Here is a 20187-nt window from a genome sequence, read left to right on the forward strand (position 1 = left end):
TAAATCTTTTTAAAGCCTGTGGACTGCTATTTATTCTAAACAGAAGAGAAAGTATACTCCATAAAAGGCAGAAGGCTTTACAAATCCTCAAGCCACTTCTTAGCTATCTTTTTTTACTGGATGGTTGGTAGTACTGAACATTTTAGAAATATTAAAATTAAACAACAAAATGCAATCTATTTGACACAATATAATGCTTTACCTCTAGCAGTGAAACTTATATATAATTTGCAAGACTTTCCACTATACATAACTGGAAATCCTATAGAATGGTAGTCATTTGCAAACTTGCAATGTTAACATTAATTTTCACTTCACAAAATACCTTCTTCAATTTCCTAGAGTGTTCCTAATAAGAGGTGTTGTTGCTATACAACAGGGCTGTTTATCTCTTCTCTTCATGGGAGACTCAGCAGCCACTAAGGAATGAGAGACTGCACTGAGCTCTCAAACACCCAGTGATTGGGAGATTTGCACACTCAATTGTCTTCCATTACAGTTATTCACTAATAGTGCTCCAAAAGGTTCACCAGAGAAGAGTGATTCTTACCAAGAGATGACACATAAGGAGTTTGAAAGATGAGCTAGCTAATGAATTCCAGCAGAAAAGCAAGAGTGATAGGACAAAATAACCAACACAGAACCCTGGAAATAGGCAAACCAGTGCTGAAAAAAGTAGTCATTTGTATTTGAGGCCAAGACCCACATACATGGTCAGCGTAGCTCAACAATGTAAACTACTTTGTGAAACAGCGGTGGTTAATGGAGCTTAAAATAGAAGACTTTAAAGAACACCAACATACAAACAAACAAAAACCAAAGGAAGAATAGTCAAAGCGTGAAGAGGGACAAGAGACGGCAAATCAAAAGGAAGATGGCGACGACTATTGCAGGGAAACAAGCGAATCCCGAGGCAGATTCAAGTAGCTGTACACAGCAGGAACAAAATGAGCAATGTGTCGCCTGTGGAAACCTTCAGCTAAACAAGGGGAATTATGGTATTTGGCTCTTCTTTCACAAATAAATTTCATAAAAGATGGGATATTGAGTTGTGTTTAGTTTAAGTACGTCAATAAGAATCCAAACACCAGGAAGCTGTTCAAGAGGAGTGAGAATGTTAGCACTAACCACAATGTTAGCTAGGACTTTGAGTAATTGCCTAAATCTAAATTGGAATCATTTACCTCCACAACAGGAATTTAATTATAGCCCAAAACTTTGTTCCTTTGTCATCCTTTAGAGAACCAAATCTTTCTAAAGAGGAATGAAAACGAAAGTACAGTCAAACATTGAAAATCCATTAACAGTGACATATTTAGTTATAGGTTAAGATGGCTGGGACCTTAAAAAATTGGTCCAAATACAATTAATGTGGTGATTTTTAGAACTGAAGGTAGAAGCTGATGATAAGCATTTTATGGAAAAACACTGTAAAAAGTATTTTAAATCAACCCTATATAATAACATAAATTATTTTAACCATGCAACATTTAAAACCCAGTCATTATAAAGTTATAGCATAGATGGATATGTAACTGTGCATGCCATCACGGCGATTCCAACAGAGGGCGACTCTGTACATTGAGGAGAATGATAGGGAGAGCATTCTCTGCATTGAAATCGTTACCGGAGCAGATGTCTAAATCTTGGCCACCCTTAGGGCCAGTTGTTGGGATTGAACTGTTGACATTTTTGTAAACAGGCAAGTGCTTAACCACTCTACCACCAGGCATTTTAATGATGTGGTTGGAAGTACTAAAAATATATAACAAAGACATGATCATGCAGATATGGATTCATAAATTAGTGGGAAGTTTTGAACGAACAGACGTTTTATTTTCTCACTGTTCTAGAGGCTAAAAGCCTAACTCAAGAGTATTGCCCATGTCAATTACTTCCTAGTGGGTAGCATCAGGTGTTTCTTTCGTCCTTTATTTGCAGACAATCTTTACATGTTATCTATGAGGGGTACCCGAAAGAACTGGAATTGAATTGGTTGTAGTGGAGCTTTCGTAGTATACATTTTTCCTGCTAGGCCAACATTGAGAAACTCACTCTGAGTTAGTGCACCCAGTGGCATTGTCTGGGAAGGTTCTCACTGGTCACAGTGAATTGTTTTGTAAAAGCAGTTTCACTTGAACCTCATTTTTACTGATGGCTGATTTAAGAGAATCACATGCAGCTGTAAAATGTTGTTTCCTGGTTGAGAAAAATGCCCCAGAAACTGTTGTGATGTTGAAGAGAGCTTACAAGGACAGTGTTATGAGAAAAACTCAAGTGTGGTTCTCTCGTTTCCAAAATGGTGAAATGTTGATTGATGCCAAATCTCATCCTGGACATCTGTCAACTTCCCAAATGGTCAACAATGTCGACTTCTAGTGTATTAAGAGTTCATTCCACCAGTTAAGACTTCTAATTAAGCTTTCTATTTAGAGATCCTGTAAAGATTGCATAAGAGTTTGCAACCAAAAAGGCCTGATCTGTGGCAGACAGGGGACTACTTTTGCCAACACAACCTGCTCACGCAGCCATTTCAATGTGCCAGTTTTTGGCAAACAACAGTATGCCTCTCTTGCCATACTCACCTTCCTCACCTGAGCTTGGTCCATGCAACTTTGTTTTGAAAGGACAGCAATTTGACAACATAGAAGAGGTGAAGAAAAAAACAAGGGAAGTGCTGTCAGCCATCAAACATAGTTGAAAAGTGTTTCCAAGAACGGAATAATAGATTTGACAAATGTATTAAGTGTAATGGAGAGTACTTTGAAGATGATAAAATTGTTTTGTTAGTAAATTTAAATTTATAGTTGTGAAAAACCATTCAGGATTTTTTGGGGGGAGCCCTTGTATTTCCCCCATTTGAGCAGTATGTATCTATCTATCTACATTTTCTATAACTTTTGTAGTTAGGTATCTTTGAGTTGGTTCCAACTCCTAACCACACATGTACAACAGAATGGGAAATCCTGCCTGTTTCTGTACCATTGTTATTTCTCCAGAAGTAGACAATCTGTCCCTTCTTCATAGTCTGTTCTTAATCTGAAGGCTCTGCTGAAATCGGTTTACATGGAGTGGCCCCATCAGTAATTGAAATACCAGTGACATAGATTTCAGAATCACAGAAACATGCAAATCATCACAGGAAAACAAACTGGCAAAAATGTTGTGCTCTGAATGGTATGACCTCAACATATTGGTTCTATTGCATGTGATAGCATAATGAATACTTTTAAATCAGATTAGATTACATCCATGCAAAGACATTTGATTGTGTGTATTATAACAAACTATAGATAACATTGATGAGAACGAGTGTTCCAGAATAATGAATTGTTCTGTGAAATGTGTACATGGGTCAAGAGGCAGTTGTGTGAATAGAACAAAAGAGAGAGAATGATACTTTGAGAACTAAGGTACACCTGATCCAAACCAAAATCAGTTCAATCACCTCGTATGCATGTGAAAGTTGGACATTGAATAAGGCAGACAGAAGAAGAATTCTAGTGTGGCAAAAAATATTGCAAGAGCCATGGATCGCCAAAAGGACAAACAAATCTGTCTTGGAAGAAGAACCAGAATATTCCTTAGAGGCAAAGATGGCGAGGTGCATCTCATGAACTTTGGACATATCAGGATAGAGCAGGTCCCAGAGAAGGACATCATGGTTTTTAAGGAGAGGGAAGCAGCAAAGAGCAAGACCCTTGACAAGATGGATTAACACAGAGATTGCAAGGGTGCGCTCAAACATTATTATGCACAGCGTGCAGGACAGGGCTGTGTTTCTTCTGTTGTGCATAGGGTAGCTCTCAGTCAAACTCAAATTGGTTTCATCTAACGACAATAACAACAACAAAGATTACCTTCAAAGGTTCCCCCAAAACAAACAATTCACTACCATTGGCCCTATAGGACAGGGTAGAAATTTCCCTGTGAATTTCTGAGATTGAAGATTGTGAATGTGGGTAGAAAGCCTTGTCTTTCTCTTGTCGATTTGCTGATGGTTTCTAATTGTGGACCCAGAGGTTTGCAACCCAACTTGCCATCACTGTGCTACAATGGCTCCACATGCACAGGTAGGATTAAAAGGAATTCCTTGGGGGATACAACCCACTCAATAACACTACAGCTGTCTCCTAGCCTTTCAAGTATTTTTATTTTTAGAAATCACTTGGTATTCCTTTTTTAGTATGTATTTATGTGATTAAGAGACATGGTAGTGTGTATTTTAAAGAACTTATAACCAACCACTTGGGCTCAGATGGTAGAGAAGCACATAGGCAGATTTTATAACTGCTGTTTTGTTGCCAGGTGCAGTCAAGTCAGTTTTGACTCATAGCAGCTATGGACAACAGAACAAAGTAGTGCCTGATCCTGAGCCATTCTCACTACTGTTGTGTTTCAACACATGGTTGAAGCCACTCTATCAATCCAACTTATCTAGGGTCTTCCACTTTCCTTTGCCCATCTATTTTACCAAGCATGATGTCCTTTTCCAGGGCCCTGTCTTCCCTGACAACTTGGCCCATGTCTATGAGATGAGTCTCACCATCCTTGCTTCTAAAGAGAAGTTGGCTATACATCTTCCTAGAGAGATTTGTTTTTACTTTTGGCAATCCATGGTACTTTCAATATTGTTTACTAGCATCATAGTTCAAATACATTGATTCAAATACAATAAATCTTGACTGAAGCAGACACCAGTGTCCTTCTCTAGGAGAGAACCCGGTGGACTTAAGTAGTGGATCTCTAGTTAGCAGCTAAGTTCTTAGCCACTGTGCCATCAGAGATGCTTAGCGAAAAGATCCAGTCTCCCCGAATCTTCTGCTTTTAGTGACTGATAGAACACTAACAATTGCTGGGTGAGCTCGAGTAAGCACATGGACGATGTCAGTATTATCTATAGTTGTGGAATAATTTCTCCTTTGCCTGAGAATATAATACTTAGATTATTTTCTTTGCCTAAATCCATGATCTTATCTTTCTCCTATAATTGAGTAAATTCTGTATTTACCACTGGTAATTTTGTTGATCTTTAAAAAAATCTCTGTAATAAAAATCTTTACCTTGATTATTCTATGGTCTTTAGTAATAGTTTATCATGAAAATAATATTCCCATATAAATCATTTTCAGAAACTCAATGTTGGTGGCTCACTGAACAAGGGCTTTGCTTTAGTTTAGCTTATCTTCAAAGTCAATTAACTTATTTTGCAATCAGCTTAGATTTGATTTGATATTGCTCCAATTCTTCTTTATTATAGAATTCTCCTTTTTGTTACAATTGGGGTTACAAATGTATGTTGCTTTCTATTTGTTCTATTTGTTACTGTGAGTGTCCTGATTATACAAAGGGAGAATATTAGAGCATCTAATGAGCAGAGTGTTATCACCTCATGGTGTTATCATATCATATCTGGTTATTTATAGATTTGTTTTCTAACATAATTCAATTATACTGTAAGTCATTAACTTACATGTCTCTACTTGTAATAAAACATTAAGCTAGCTTATCAATTTTAATCTTTTTTATTGACATCGTTATTTAGAACCTGAGCTATTACTCTTTCATAAATATGCACCATATTTTAAAATATCACCTTTTTGCGGCAAGATCTTTCAGTGATTTTCAGAGAACCAGTTCAGGGAATCTTGAACAGTATTCTTAGGATTCCAGGTTTTATGCTCATAGGTGCCCTTCCTCGCTATCGAGATTAGCAAAAAAATAGCTTTTTATTTCACAATTAAGATCATCTAAAACCCTGCAATGCCACTGATTCCTAATGTTTTCTAAAAAATAATCATGTTTCAAAAGCTGTCTCTTGAATCCACATCTTTAGATTTTCCTAGTCAAAACAGAGCTTCGCATTTTGGTACTCACGGACACCAATGAAGGGTATAGAATAAACCCAATAGTCTTCCCCCCTCATTATACCAGTTACAACGTTTATTCCTATTCAAACAGCTGCCTGTTTTTCTTCTACTTTTAATGTCTCTGTTATATTCTTTTCTTTTAATCAAGAAAAGAATAAACTGAATGTCTTTATTTTTGCAGGTAAATTATTTTCCACCCAGAGAAACATCAAATTTTGCAGTCACGGTTAACTGATAGATGGAAAACTTCAAACAAAGAGTTATTTTAACTATTTTTAACTCATGGCTCATGAAAACTCACGAAGTAAACTATGCTGTACTCTATGACTTTGTGAAAGCATTCAGGATATATTTAGCAGAAAATTACAGGTATTTTTCCAACATTCGATTTATTCAAATTACAATTAACCCTATCCACAACCCTCTGTTTCCCATGATCTCATTAGTGTATGCACTACATAAATTATTGCAAAGTTTTATTTGCTGATTTTATATTCTCTGATATTCACCCAACATATGTTAAATGATCAGCTTAAAAAAAGTACTTATAATAGAAAACAATGGGTGAATTTAAAGAGGTATTTGACTTAAAGAGAAGTTATAGATTATATAAAATTAAATAAAACTATTATTCATTTTTTAGCTTATCCTATCCAATCCAGGATATCCTTGCTGGAATGATTAATAAACCTGAATGTGCAAAGGGAAAGCTGGATGAACTCTTATCTGTCAGACTATTGTTATTTCTAGGGAATTGTAGTGGATGGACCACATTGCCTGAATAAATGCATATCTTACAATCTACGCCCTCTAAATGGTGGTTATGCTTATAATTTCATTCGACTAAATTCTACCTGTATTTTAAAGTAGAACTCATTACTATTCTAGGATTATTCCTATTATTCAATACACTTGATCCACACTCCTTCTCACACCGAAAGCTCTGAAAACCTTGCTCACATCTGAATTTGATTAACACTGTTTTAATACATTTCCTCTATGACACACTCTTGACCAAGAATTGAGGGTCTCATTATATTGAGAGGCTCTCGGTGCCTCAAGCCCCTACTTCAGTCTTTCTGAGGCTCAATTTGTTCTAAGAAAACGTAAAGGTGCTTTTGAGAATGAACAGATGTTGCCAACTTAAAGTGCCATTATGATCAGTAGCATCTTCTCCAGCACCAGATACTTTACAGAAATATATTGGATCTGTTTTTGTTTTCCCTTATCAGAACAGAAACCAGGACACATATTTTGGATGAATGTATATTAATTATTCCTTAAGGTCATCTAAACATATTCAGTATTTAAAGCACATTAGAGAGTGAAAACGCTCCTCCTCAAATTTTTTACCTGCTGAGGAAGCTAGTGAACAATGATTTGCACTAATAATTATTAATTTCTATTTTTTAATTCAGATAACTAATAATTATCTGTGCAACCTGGTTGCACTTGTGGTCCATTTCCGACTGCAGAAATTAATAGAAATCTCGAATTCTTTTCCCTTTGGCATTTGTGTTTGGGGTGTGTATTTGAATAATAGCGGTATTACTACTCTTCCTTGTAAATGTACAGATATGTGATCACTTATAGGAGGGTACTTCAAGATAGATATTGAAATGTACTCTTTGGCCATGAATGGGATGCTTTTCCTTTTGAATTCCTCATTCCCAGTAAAGTACACCATACGATTGCCTGCTATAATATGGCTAAGGCAGTCTCTTTCAGCTCAGTACCTAGGGATAGGGGCATTTTCATATTCCATTTAACTTTTGAAGACTTCCTTTTTTTTCTAGATCCATATGTACATTTCTTAAATGAGTACTAATAGATGTTTGCAGCATGTATCTCATTTTGAGTTTTACCACATCAGCAAATGTAGGTTCTCCATCCAGGTCACTAAGATGAACTCTACTTTGAGGCACCAGCTCTTCCCCATTTGTATTTTGAAAAACCTTCTAACCCAAGAAACTATTTTTTTCTGACACTACGTCAGATAATATTCCACTGATTTCTACCCCACCTTCCCCAAAACCTCCCGATATCGTCACTCTCAAAACTGCTCCTGAGGGGTTCATCTGTCCTGAATTCCCTGTGTTTCCAGTTCTTATCTGTACCAGTGCACATCCTCTGGTCTAGCCAGATTTGTAAGGTAGAATTGGGATCATGATGGGGTGGGGGTGGGGTGGTCAGGGAAGCATTAAAGAACTAGAGGAAAGTTGTGTTTCATCGTTGCTTCACTGCACGTGACTGGCTCATCTCCTTCCCGCGACCCTTCTGGGATGTCCAGTTGCCTACAGATGGGCTTTGGGTCCCCAACCCGCACTCTCCCTCATTCACAATGATATGATTTTTGTGTTATTTGATGACTATTACCGGATCCCTTCAACACCTTGCTGTGTGATCCCTTTGCACAGACTGGTGTGCTTCTTCCATGTGGGCTTTGTTGCTTCTGAGCTAGATGGCCACTTGTTTACCTTCAAGCCTTTAAGACCCCAGACGCTATATCCCTTGACAGCTGGGCACCATCAGATTTCTTCACCACATTTGCTTATGCACACGTCTGTCTTCAGCGATCATGTCGGAAGGTAGGTATCATGAAATGACTGTTTAGCTGAGCAAGGTGCTATTGTATTGAGGGAATACATGTGAGGAGGCCAAACTACTAAACCTATAAATATATGCACAGAGATCTATTTCCCCATTATCGTATGTAAATATATTTACATATGTATTAACCTGTATCTAAACCTCTATAAATGCCCTTTGCCTCCTAGTTCTCTCCTCTATATCCTTTTACTATCCTCTTGTACTATCATGCTCAGCCTTCATTTGGTTTTCAGTAATTCTTCTCAGTTACATTGCCCTTGATCAACTCCTATCAGGCCTCTTTTAGCCTCTTCACCATCGATTTTGGGTCACTTGTTGTTCCCTTGTCCCTGGATTTGTTAACACCACTTTCTTTCCCCCATCTCCCCATCTTTCAATTCTAGAAAAAGGAGTATGCATATAAGTTTTATCAGTTAAAAATATAAGACCTTATCTATATGAAAACATATTTCATGGAAAGATTTCAATATAATTTATATATTAAATATACATATGTTGCAGTTCAATGAATTTACACAAAGTAAGTCTTGCATACAGTACTTAGACCTAAACCAAAATATCAACATGTCCAATCTCCAAAATTTCCAACATCTTTTCTTGGAACCTCTTCCAATTACTTTCCCAGACCCCAAAGACAACTTACTCTAACCTCTAAAGATGTGTTAATTTTGATGAATTCAAATTTATATACATTATGCTTACATGATGTATTGATCCTTTTTAGTTCACTTTATTCAAAGTTACATTCATGGAATTAAATCATATTATTCCATAGACTCATGTCCTTTCTGTATAGTATTCCATATGTGGGCATATCGATTTTAGTCTTAAAAAGCATTAGAAAAAAACATTAGATATATTTCCAGTTTGTGGCTGTTGCATATATTTCTGGTAGGTAATCCCAGGACTAGAATCACTATCTTAGGATCAGCATATTTTCCAGTTTTAGTATGTAATGTCAAACACATTACCAATGAAAACTCACTCTTCTGACTTCAGTATATTCTGTACAGTGTATCAGAATGCTTTGCATGTTCAACAATATGATTATCCATTCTGATGGTTACATCTAATTAAAAAAATAAATACTAGGATTAAAGTTTATAAAAAGTATTTGTGTTTTAAATGTGCTCGACACACTGGATGTGTGTATGAATTGTGATAAGTTGCATGAGCGCCCAATAAAATGATTAAATAATCTTTTTAAAAAGAAGAAAATGTATTGAAAATGATGATGGCAACATATATAAATGTGCTTGACACAATGATGTATGTAATGGATTGTTATAAATAAAATGATTTTTTAAGTATTTTTGTTTTATTTCATACTTTGCTTAAATATTCTTGATCTTATAGGTACATATATATTGCTACAATGTTAGATTTGGTTTAATATTATTTTAATTACATTAAATTCACTAAGCCTAGTTTAATTAAAAGAATAAAACATCACCATTCTACAACTTCTTGATTGATATATTCTTATTATTGCAATTCTCTTAAACATACGCAACACCTGCCTTCCTTTAGAGAAGTAGTGTTTAAAAAATAATTTAGTTAATGTTATAATAACATTATCTTCTGTTTTGTTTTAATGGTATCTATTTTTTTTTATTTTCAGGGTTACATGCTGAAAATCTTTGATGTTACTATGTATTAAATTTAAAAAATAATCCATTTATATTATTTTTTTGTAATTATAGCCTTTCTGATAATTTATGTCTATGATAAAAATTTTGGGCAAAGGTTGTTTACAAGGAAGTTATTTTAATTAACTTAAATTTTATTTTTTTAAATATGTAAAATAAATATCAATTGATGATGTATTAGTCATATATAGTTTTTAATATATAGCACAATTATCCTATTTATATCTCAATATTTGATAGGATGCATATTTTTGTAAGAGATGTTGAGATCACAATGCTGAAAATGTATTGCACTATGATGTGTATGATACATTTGCTTTCATCTCTCCACTAGACTTTCAGTCCAGTCTCATCTGTCATCCAAAGCCTCCAGAACCAAACTCTCTGAGATAAGTGCATTTTGACTTACAGAGATCCTATGTAGGGATCCCAAAGGTGTAATCTTTATTGAAGCAGACAGCCTCATCCTTTTCCTATGCGAAGTTGGTAGGTGTGTTAGTCTGGGTAGGCTAGAGAAACAAATCCATGGACACACTTATGCGTATAAGAAAGAGATTTATATACAAGAAAGAGCAAGTGATATATGCGTATAAGAAAGAGATTTATATACAAGAAAGAGCAAGTGAAAACATCCCAGCCCAGTCCATATCAACCCCATAAGTCCAATATTAGTCCATATGTCTGATACCAATCTATAAAGTCCTCTACAGATTCACGCAACACATGCAATGAAGCCAAATGCAGGACAATCACAAGCCAGTGGGTAGAAAGTCTTTCGGTACAGTGGTGTTATACGCATCTCAGCGCTAGCAGGGGTCTCTGCATCAGGGTGGGTCCATGTGTCTTGTCAGCTGCTTTGTTGCCCAGGGTGTAGAAGAGAGAAAGAGATGTCATCCAGCTCCAAGAAGGAAGTACCAGATTTTTCAGAATTCTCAGGAGAAGGCCATGCGCACACAGAATTCTCATTGGCTATCTCTAGATTGACAGCCTAGACTCCACCCCTACACTCTTCATCCTCAGATTTATACCAGATTATGTGACTGCCACAGCAGGTTTGAATTTCTGACTTTGTGAATATAGCCAAAGTCTACCAGTCACGCAGTTAATATTTTCCCAATTTGTGTTTAATATTCTCTTTTTATATGACTTCTCTGTTTCTTCCCACTTTACTATATTCATTGTGACCTCTAATTGTTATAAGGAATATACTAATACTCCTGACATCTTAATGGAGAATATCTTGGTTTCCACCTTACAGTGTTTGTTCAAAGGGGGGCTCCAGAAGGTTCCCCCCCCCCAATTTTCTTTTGATCCTATTTCTCTCACAAGCATTTTGAACACCCTTTTATATACCAGTGTAAGCCTAAAAGGACCTTCAAGGTTACAGAAACATTTAGGAAATGAAAACACAAATTTAAAGCTATTGTTTCACAGCAGACCCTTCATCCAAATCTATACCTTTTGGAAAACAGTAAATCCATCTTTATAATGCTTCCAAAAGCATTCTTTGATTTATTCCACACCAAATTGGCAGTTTTGTTATCCTTAAAGTTATCAAAATATTTCCCTTTCCAATTTTCTTTGAGGTTTCAAACAAAGAGAAGTCTGAAGGGGTAAGATGGAGAGTCATGATGAATGGGGTAGCGTTGTCCAATGAAATGTTTAGGGGATTGCCCTTCGCTTCAAAATGCAGGAGTGTGTGTTTTGTCATTTAGGGGGTGAAAATTCCTTATTTCCAATTCTCTGGATTTTTCTCATGGATGCAGTGTTCAATTTTCTTAACATTTCTAAATAATAGTTCCCTGTCATCTTCCTGTGTCCATTAAGAAAATGTTTGAGCTAAGTTCATGATAATCTTCCCAAACCAGCTACCATACCTCCTGAGATGGCTTGTCTGCCTTGGACATATCTGACCCAGCAGAGCCCCATAGAGGCCACTGTTTTCTTTAGAACTTTTGTACTGTAGGCACTTTAATGAGAAGACAAGTGTATTACTGAGAGAACTTGTTGGCAGCTATTGACTGATGAAAGAGACATGTTTAAATGTGCTTTGTTTGGAACAAATTCATGCAAGTATGGACTGATGCAATGGTTGTAGCAATGGACTCAAGAGAACAACTGAGAAAATGTCACAAATTGGGCAGGGGTATAACACAGAGTCACAACGACTTGGATCCGACATCATGGCACTTCATAACAACAACACTGTGAATTGGAACCATAATTGTAACTCTTTTTTTTGCTTTAACGTCGTGTGCATGTATGTGTGCAATTATTTTTAACATAGGTAATATAATTCTGAATCAAACACATTGGATTTCCTATGAGATAATGGCTTACTGTTATTCTTGTTAAAGTAAGAAGGGCAGTGAAAATCAGGAAGATTCTTAATGAGATGGATTGACACAATGGCTGCAACACTAGGCTCAACCGTAATATCTGTGAGGATGGGGCAGACTGGACACTATTCAATTCTGTGGTCTATAGGGTTGCTGTGAGTCAGAACATTCTGATCATGCTTCAAAGCTATGCAGAAGGTTTTAAGTGTTTTTTTTTCCTCCAAAGCAGGAAGCTGAGGCCTTCTTCCTTGTCTAATTTTAGTCTGGAAGTGCCACTGAAACCTGTTCACTCTTGGTAGCCATCCTGGCACATGAAAAAACAGTGACATAGCTTCCAGCATCATAGCAACATACAAGCCACTACTGACAGACAAGTGATTAAAAGCATCCAACATTTGCAGCAGTATATCGATAGGTAACTTCAAGGGATTCAGGCTAGATTCAGAAAAGGACATAGAATAAGTAATATCATTGATAATGTCAGATGGACCTTGGCTCAATGCAGCAAATCCCAGAAAGAGATTTACTTGCGGTTCATTGACCATGTAAAGGCATTTGACTCTGTGGACCATAATAAATGGTGATAACCTTGCAAAGAATGGGAATTTCAGAAAACTTCATTCTATTCATTTGGAAGTTGTATGTGGATCAAGAGACAGTTATACAAACAGAACAAAGGGATATTATGTGGTTTAAAATCAGGAAAGATGTGCATCAGGGTTGTATTCTCTCACCATACTTGTTCAATCCGCATGCTGAGCAAATCAACAGAAAAGCTGGTTTATATGAAGAAGAATGTGACATCAGGATTGGAAGAAGGCTTACTAAGAACCAGTGGTACTCAGATTACACAAACATGCTAGCAGAAAATGAGGTGCCCATAAAGCCCTTGTTGATGAAGATCAAGGATTGTAGCCTTCAGTATGGATTGCAACTCAATGTAAAGAAGACCCAAATCCTCACCACTGGACCACTAGGTAACATCGTGATACATAGAGAAAAGTTCAAGTTGTCAAGGGTTTTGTCTTCCTTGAGTCCACCGTCAATGCTCTTGGAATCAACAGTCAAGAGATCAAACGGTGTATTGCATTAGGTACATCTTCTGCACAAGACCTCTTTAGCGTATTGAAGAGCAAGATGCTACTTTGAGGACTAAGGTGCACCTGACCAGAGCTGTGGTATTTTGCATGACCTCATATGCATGTGAAAGTTGGACAGTGAATAAGGAAGACCGGAGAGAGTTGATGTATTTGAATTGTGGTGCTGGAGGAAATATTGAAAGTCCCATGGACTGCGGAAAGGACAAGCAGATCTGTATTGGAGACAGTAAGACCTGAGTGCTTCTCAGGACGAACCTGTCACTGGAGAAAGACATCATGCTTGGTAAAGTGGAAGGGTAGCAAAAAAAGAGGATTGGCCTCAATGAGATGGATTGACCTACTGGTTACATCAATGGGTTCAGGAATGGAAACAGTTGCAAGGATGGCACAGGAACTTCCAGTGCGTTTCCTGTTGTGCATAGGGTAGCTATGAGTCGAAGCTAATTCAGTGGCACCTAACAACTTTCTGAGCCTTAATTTTAGTTACAGGTCTAGAGGAAATAATTGGTGATGAGGGTGTTTCCGGGGTGCTCTCAGTAATATCTTGTAAGGCATCTCCCCCAGGCAATGCTACAGATGCAGCTCCACCTGGCATTCAGCTTGAACAGTTTGGTTTATCTGCTCAGGTGTGGATTGTTTTACTGATAGTGAATTAATCCCCTCAGTTGGGAGGGGTGGATCGCTTGACTTGGGGCTCAATATCCTCCTCTACTGGATCATCAGCCCATATGTTCCCATCCTGTGTTTCAGAGTCCCAATTCTTTCCTATTAATGCCCTTACTTTACTATCAGACACTGTTCTATACCTGCAATTCAGCTGATGTTGTAAATCAGGTACACATATGATGAAACTCTGGATTTGGTTTTCAGCAATGTCAGCTCTATTACTAGAGGAGAGAAGGTGCTCCTTTGTAGCCCATGCAGAAGATTTTAGGTCTGTTATTCATCACTTGAGACGTGTGTCTGAGGTTCAGAGATTATCCCTTTCCTTGACCACATTTTATATTGTAAAGAGGACCAGCCAACCAGCTTCCTTACACTTGTCATCCTGATAAAACTTCTGGAAAATAGCAATCATAGGATCACCCAGAGCCTCTCCTCTAACCAGCACTTCATCTATTGGTGGTGACACTGTGGATATTAGCTTTGCTATTTCACACCATGGATTTAGTAAGAGTGGCAGCTTTACCCATGCCTTTAGGGGTAGAGACAGCATTCTCAGTGCTGTTAAGCCTAACCAGGCTGGAGAGCCAATTTGAGAAACCCATATTGATGATCTTGTTTCTCTAGAACCACTCCTGGTACCAATTGTGTTAGACAGGGTCCTCTAAAAAAACAAAACTAGAATGCATATATATAATTAACTGTCTGTGTCTATATATAAAGGCATAGACAGTTAATTAGTCCACAGAGCAATACAGAGGGCTCAGTTCAACTCCCTTCCATGAGACAATTAATATACTGTCAGTCCTTCAACTGACAAGGGCTGCTGGGTGCAAGTCAAGGAAACAGATGGCTGAGTCCTCTGTAGACCAATACGGGCAGTCTGGCCACAGGCAGCAAACAGCAGGGCAGGTCACCAACAGTCAGCCAGATGACAGGGTCCAACAGTGCCCAGCTAAAGTGATGCATACACCAACAGTGTGGTGAAGCAGGTCTCAAAGGAACTTCAAACTATAGCAACACAATCCACGATTTGGTATCCTATAGTGTAGCTTGCAAGATGAGGCAGAGAACTAGCTAAGATAGCCAGCCGCACACTGGTCCAATCATCAGCGATCAAGAGATAGAAAGGCGAGGCTAGCCGAGCCACTGATCTCTGTACCCTTCAGTTAAACTGTGACCTATTAACCCCATATGTGTTTATTGGCCAGGTTGGCACAGTAAACCTATCTATCACACAGTTTATTAAGAATAATAGAGGAATGTGGCCACTTTCTATTAATATCTGAGTAAAATCGTATCTGTCTAGATAGATTGCTGCTTCCAAGCCACCTGTCATGTAGAATTTACCACAATTACTAAGTGGGAAAATTTTTGTTTTCTCCAAATAACTAAAAGTCTAAGAAGTTAGATAAAATTTTCAAAGTCACAAAGCAGTCACTAAAACTCCATATTCCCATATACAGTGTACCTAATATAAATTTTGTAATAATAGTTTCTAATAAACATTTATAGGCATATATGTAATCCTGATGTTCATTTTAAGAATAGCAAAGGGAAATTAATTGCATTTGATGACTACAATCATTTATAGCAGAAAGATTTTTTAATTGGATATAATAACATCAGGCTAAGCATCGCTTTTAGATAGTTTAATGATTCTATAATTTATACTTGGTTGGTTTAGGAATTCTGGGTTTAATCTGAGTGCTCACAAAGCTGTACCTCATTTTCTTTAAAATACATTCCCTTCTAGTGAAATCTGATTGTTTATTTTCCCAAATGCTACAGTGGAATTGGCTTCATTTTACTTTTGTAGGTTGTAAAATGATGAGCCAGGTGGAAAATCAAACAAGACACATAATAATAAAAATTAAATTGGTCTAAGTCTATTAAGGAAAACTAGGAAACAGGAATGAAACACTGTCAGTATCAGTGCCTGAAATTTTAGCTTTTAATACACTCCACAATACCTGGCAGCAGTTTTTCACAAGACACTAGATTGACAGGTTAATTATAGAAGATGTAAAAATATATGTACAGATAGCAAATCAAACGAGTATTCATCCACTTGGCACTCCACCAGCAAGCAGCAGACAACTTTTATTTGAAACTATTTGAGGATACAAATCATATAATGCATGACATTGAAAACTCCTATAACAAATGCATACTGTGCCTGCCAGCAAGATTACTGATTCACCTCCAAACATAGATTTATAGGGAGGGGAAATAAAAGGGAAAAAACACCTCTATTCACTTCAAAGCAAATGAGTTCTCCTATTAGGATGTGCTGTACTGTAGCATACTGTATAATATCCTTCAAGTTGTGCGAGCTCACCCTCAAGGTTTACCATCACCACACTGATATCTTGACATAACTTGGAAGGCATATTATTTCCTTTGTCATTTTGCACTAAAGAGATGTGTGCACCAGCAAAAAATTCTTTAGTTCATTGTATTTGGCCAATGGAAATATTGTTTTGTTTTTTCTGTCCGTATTCTTGAAAGAATTCACCTTCCTTTGAAACGAGTGTGAAGTTCTGAAAGTAGACAGGGATTCTTGGTTGAATAAACTTATCCTGAAATGTTAAAACTAGAAGAAGCCAACTATGTCAGTATAAGATTTGGGTGTTCATGAATGCCATCTATACTCCAAGCTGTATTATTTACTGGTCTGGCTAAGAATGGCTTTGATGTTTAAGTTATTTGGGCTATAAATGAAGCTTAGTGAAGTCCAAGGCCTATTTCACAGGAGTAAAACTCGTTCTGCTTTCCTTTGCTAAATCATTTCTCTTCCCACTGTTGTACCATATGTTCTGAGCAGACTGTCTCTTGGCTGCTCTTATCAGTCCTGGAAATGGCTTCATTTCAGTGGTGAAAAGGGCTTCTGGTGCTCTTTGGGGACTCACAGGATGAACCTATATGACTTTAAGATGCTTTGATTAGTATGAATCTTCAGTGAACCCACTAACAGTAGGTTTGAGAGGGAACTGTGTTTTGTATTTGAATATTGAATATGATATTATTTAAAAATTACTGAATTATAAACAGAAGTATGGTTTTCAGAACCTTTCCCTTTCCAATGCTGCTTGTTCTGTAGGTAAAATCAAGCTGAATAAAAAATTAATAAAAATGATGTGTCCCAAATTTTTGTATTGTATACCTTCCATCATTCACAATTATTCATTGAAGGGTGACTCTTTCCCAGGCCCCTTTTCAAACACTTTTCATGAATTTATTTTTCCGTCCATATCTCTGTGAGTAAAGTAATTTGCTGATAACTCTTTAGATAAAGAAACAGAAAATCAGCTGAGTTTAATTCATTTATACAAACAAATATCCTAGTGCTTATCAAATGTGAATTTATTGAGTGGCTTTACCTCTTTAGCTGCTCACTTGAAGGAATTTGGCCAATGTTCTGAGGAAAAAAAATATCTTAACACTGTGTTCAAATGGTAGCACCTTATTTAGTATTTGTAATTTTGTGTTATTTTTCTTACAGAGTTCCCTGATTTCTCAGTGCTTCTGTTGTGACAAACTGTACGGCTACTATTGTCATCTGCAAGTATTTCATGTACCTATCACTGTAATATTTACATCAGGTCACTCAGTAAACAAAATAAGATACATTGTTATCCTTAACTGTCCCATTTGCCGCTAATAATATTTCTAGGTACAGAGATGTATATTGAAAAGATAAACATTAACAGAGATGAATACTAAAAAGATAAAATTGCTTTCTGTTTATTTTATTGTTTGCTGCCCACAATTTGGCCACCAACTCATGGAATTCCTGTGTACAACAGAACAAAACACTTCTCATGCACAAGGTACATTGGCAAGGAATAAAATGCAGCTTTCCAGCATGTGAGGTGAGAATTCCGCCATGGTCCCAGCACTATCTCTCCAGACAATAGAACAGAAGTACTAAACCAGAATTTGAACTTTTGAAATGTTCCAGATTATTCAAAGATCCTTTAAGATTTGACTATTACCTTAAAAGTCTTGAGAAAAGAAATATATGAGAAACTCAACTCTGCTTCAAGCTTTACTAGTGGCTTCTACAGATCAAAATTGAAACCAAGCTCAAAGAGCTGAAGTAGCATTCTATATTAGCAATTTGATCCATGGCTTATTTTTTGAAATGATTTTATAAGATTATGGGAATCTGGGTAAGTGAATCAAAATGTGTGTGTGTGTGTGTGTGTGTTTGTGTCTATGTTTTACAGCAGCAATGGATCAGCTATTTGCTTTGTGGCTAAATGTCAAAATAGTAATGTTGTAGTTACCTTTATCCAAAAGTGAAGCCAAGGTGACTGCTGTATCTTCTTTTTTCCTCCATGATATATATTTTAATTAGCTGAACTTGAGACTTATTTCCACTCCAGCAACAGTCAACTGGACTATGGGGACCAAAGATTGATGATTGATTATTAGCCTCCATAGATTCATTTTTTATTAATAAATCATTTTATTGGGGCCTTTTACAGCTCTTGTAACAATTCATTCATCTATTCTTTCAGACAAATTTGTACATATATTGCCATCATCATTTCAAAACATTTACTTTCTGCTTGAGCCCTTGGTATCAGCAGCTCCTTTTCTCTTCCTCCCCACTTCCCACCTTCTTTGACTTCTGATAAATCATAAATTAGTATTATTTTCATATCTTACATGCTGTCAGCTGCCTCCCTTCTCTCCAGTGTCTTTCGGCCCCTGGGAAGGGAGTGTTTATACATCAATCATTATAGTCAGTTTCCTGTTTGTTAATGTGGCCTTCTGCACTTCCGTAGCACTATCTAAGTCCAGTAGTGTGGCATTAGCAATATTTACAGTAGGATTTGCTCCTGCCAGAATGTCAGTTAGCATTATTTTGTTATTGCTCCCCCATCCCTTTATACTTACACATTACTTCTCAAGAGTCTTGATTCAGATATATGTTTTGAGTCTATTAATATATTTTTATTGATTTAAGCCACTAGCTATTCACTTGTAATAGTCTCAAAAACAAGCCACAGGTTTCACTTTCAAATAGCATGAGGGCAGTCTTATCAAAATATGAATAATATCATATAAATTCCCTCTTTCATATGCTTTAGTAGCATCTCTTACACCTAGATTGAATCTAAATTGGACTCATCTACCTGTTCAATGTATTTACCCCTCTTCATCTCTCCACCTGCTTCAAACATGAATATGACACATGTACTGTGTGATAGAAGATAATATAATTTTATTAAAAATTAAATCAAATAATGTTTCCTGTCCTCCCAATTAGTATTTTCTGGCAAACAAAGTTACAGTATATTATAGTTTGGGGGTGTTCATCTTGGAAATCTAAAACTGTTATTTATAGTTTTTATTTTTTAGAAATGATTAAATGGTATGCAAAAATTATGAACTAAAATTAATACATGGATAATTAATATTATTCAGATGCCAATGTATCTAATCAAAGTATTCTTTTTAAGTACAATATTTCAGCTTTAACATTTGGGGGGCAGGGAATACATATCTTCTATTTTGTGTTTTAACTGTGTCAAACAGTATCTATCTTTATTTGAAATATTTAACTTTTTTTAAATTGAGAAATTGGAGGTGCCTCTTTCATGAAAAAGCCATACCTAGTTTAATATTCTCTGAATAGAGAGATTCACAATGCATATGTGCTGATTTTCTCTCCCACGATCACCATGGACACTGTCTAGGAAAAGAAAGTCGATGCTGTGCCAACTGCCAGGGTGTCAGCGAACCTTACTCGAGGTTGCTGCCGGGAGCTTCTGTGGCTGAGCTCCCTTTGCCAAACCAGCAACATGCTTCCCTCTGTTTAACCAAAGAATCTTCCCCTTTTCAATGTATGATATTTTGTTTTAGGGGTAGAAATAAAAAAAAAAACTTTTCACAATCAATGCCACTCTTTCTCCTTTTTCTTTTCCTGAGTAACAAATGTACG

Source organism: Tenrec ecaudatus, chromosome 4, assembly GCF_050624435.1.
Source record: "Tenrec ecaudatus isolate mTenEca1 chromosome 4, mTenEca1.hap1, whole genome shotgun sequence".
Lineage (NCBI taxonomy): Eukaryota > Metazoa > Chordata > Mammalia > Afrosoricida > Tenrecidae > Tenrec > Tenrec ecaudatus.